The sequence below is a fragment of the Triticum dicoccoides genome, chromosome 3B (assembly GCF_002162155.2).
Source record: "Triticum dicoccoides isolate Atlit2015 ecotype Zavitan chromosome 3B, WEW_v2.0, whole genome shotgun sequence".
NCBI lineage: Eukaryota > Viridiplantae > Streptophyta > Magnoliopsida > Poales > Poaceae > Triticum > Triticum dicoccoides.
In genome coordinates this window covers 686,509,670-686,512,677 of record NC_041385.1, presented here as the reverse complement: position 1 = coordinate 686,512,677, position 3,008 = coordinate 686,509,670, and positions in this window count along the sequence as shown.

The window sequence follows — 3,008 nt, the reverse complement described above, 5'->3', positions numbered from 1 at the left end:
CACATATGTCCTAAACCTAAATGTCAAACTCGGCCCCACCGATTTAATCTATCTGGCGCCACCGAGTTTCACTTGACATAGCCACTGCCACAAACCCTAGTTACTTCGGTCTCACCGATAGGGATCTCGGTCTCACCGAGATGGGATTGCAAACTCTTTGTTTCCTTTTTGTAACATTTCGGTGTCACCGAAATGAGCAAATCGGTCCCACCGAGTCTGCATTGCAAACTCCCTATTTCCTTTTCGTAACACTTCGGTCCCACCGAAGTGAGCGAATCGGTCCCACCGAGTTTGCCTGACAAACCCTCCGTGTACCTATTGCTGAAATCAGTCCAACCAATTTTATTGATTGGTCACACCGAGATTAAGTTATGCCCTAACCCTAGCAGATCGGTCCCACCGAGATAACTATATCAGTCCCACCGAAAATCCTAACGTTCACATTTTGAACTAAATCGGTCTGACCGAGTTTGCTGATTCGGTCCCACCGAGTTTGGGAATCTGTGTGTAACGGTTAGATTTTGAGAGGAGGCTATAAATACCCCTCCACCCACTCTTCATTCGTGGAGAGAGCCATCAGAACAAACCTACACTTCCACTACTCATTTTCTGAGAGAGAACCACCTACTCATGTGTTGAGGCCAAGATATTCCAATCCTACCATATGAATCTTGATCTCTAGCCTTCCCCAAGTTGCTTTCCACTCAAATCATCTTTCCACCATAGCCAAATCTGAGAGAGAGAGTTGAGTGTTGGGGAGACTATCATTTGAAGCACAAGAGCAAGGAGTTCATCATCAACACACCATTTGTTACTTCTTGGAGAGTGGTGTCTCCTAGATTGGCTAGGTGTCACTTGGGAGCCTCCCACAAGATTGTGGAGTTGAACCAAGGAGTTCGTAAGGGCAAGGAGATCGCCTACTTCGTGAAGATCTACCCTAGTGAGGCAAGTCCTTCGTGGACGATGGCCATGATGGGATAGACAAGGTTGCTTCTTCGTGGACCCTTCGTGGGTGGAGCCCTTCATGGACTCGCGCAACCATTACCCTCCATGGGTTGAAGTCTCCATCAACGTGGATGTACGATAGCACCACCTATCGGAACCATGCCAAAAATCTCCGTGTCAACATTGCATTTGCTCCCTCCAAACTACTCCCATTTACCTTCTTGCAAGTTGCATGTTTTACTTTCCGCTGCTATATACTATTTGCATGCTTGCTTGAATTGTATTGTGATTGCTTGACTTGTGCTAAGTTGCTAAAATCTGCCAAGAACTAAAATTGGGAAAAGGTTAAGTTTTTATTTGGTCAAGTAGTCTAATCACCCCCCTCTAGACATACTTTCGATCCTACACATGCATACCGAGGCCCTGAAGGAGGCGCGGTTACAGTTGCTGATCTCAGAGCATCTCTACCCGATTCCTTGATAATTTAGCCCTTCAAAAAGGCACATGTTACTACTCCTTACATTTGAGGAGTTAAATGAAAATGTTTTCTACCCAAACCCGTAAACTTAACTCCCTAAAAGAATAAGTAATTCTTTAAGTTTTTTTACGTTCTACATTTCAACTACATATTAAATCCAAACTTGGTAATAAAGTTCACACAATTCATGAATATTACAAATTAAAAGTTTACAAATCAAATTATTCTAATTCAAATACATGGAAGAGTCCAAATGAAGTAAAGAGAACATGATTGAAGCACAATAATCAAGTGATATGCAGTAGCCATTGATGCTCAACAAGAACATCTTGGAGCTGGGTACAAACTTCTTGGTTCTCGATGCTTCGATGTGCTGGGAGGAATCTTTCTATCCTGTTTACATTGTGTTTCGGCTCAACATGATATCCATTGGAGGTGTACCAAAAGTTCTCGAGCATGCCTCTCTCATCTTCAATGACCATGTTATGCAAGATGATGCAACATGTCATATTTGCCATAGGACATGTGGGTTCCAATACTCGCCAGGGCCATGAATAATTGCAAAGAATTTCTGTAGCACACTGAAAGCTCTCTCAACATCCTTCCTTACCGACTCTTGACGCATTGCAAAGTGGGTTGTCTTGTTGCCTTGAGGGCATGCGATTGTCTTCACAAAGGTGGTCCATGGAGGATAGATGTCATCTGCAAGGTAGTAACCCATCATGTACTAGCGGCCATTTACAACATATAGTTGCAAGTACGAGCATGTCCGATAACAAGCCTTCCGAACTGTGGTGATCTCGACAGCACATTCAGGTCATTACGAGAGCCAAGCAATCCAAAGAATGAATATCAAATCCTTAGATCTTTCGATGCAGCTATCTCAAGAGTGATTATTTGATTCTGTAGTGCCCTTCGTACCAAAATTTCCATCTTGTGGGACAATTCTTTCATGTCCAGTGCACACAATTAATTGACCCAAGTATTCCAGGCCATCATCGTTATTCACGCAAACCCAATGGTCCCTTGGTGTCTTCGCAACTCGGTGCCCTCAAGTACTCCATCCCATAGATCTCAATCACGGCTTGTGTGTATCTCCGAACGACCTTCGAGATTGGATCTTCCACAATGCGGACATAGTCATCAATGGTGTCGGCCAAACGCCCATAGGCAAGCACTCGAGCATCTGCGACACATTTCATCAATGTGCTCGCAATTATATCCGCCGATGCACCTCGCCTCAGTTTAAACCATGCATCATGCTTCTCTACAACTTTCTCAATGGTGGAGAAGAGACTTCAGGGCACCCGAAATCAACAAAACAATACTTCTTTGTATAGGTTGAATTGTGGCTGAAGCAATCCTTCATCAGCTCAATATGACCCTCTTCTCTATCTCGATTAATGTACAAAAGGCCGAGCTATGTTCCTAGTCTCATACTTCTCTGGATTGATTGCATTGTGGCTAAAGTAACCCTTCATCAGCTTGGCATGACCCTCTTCTCTATCTCGATTGATGTCAAAAGGCCAAACTATGATCCTAGTCTCAGCCGTTGAAAGTCCTCGTTAATGATCATGGTGATGGC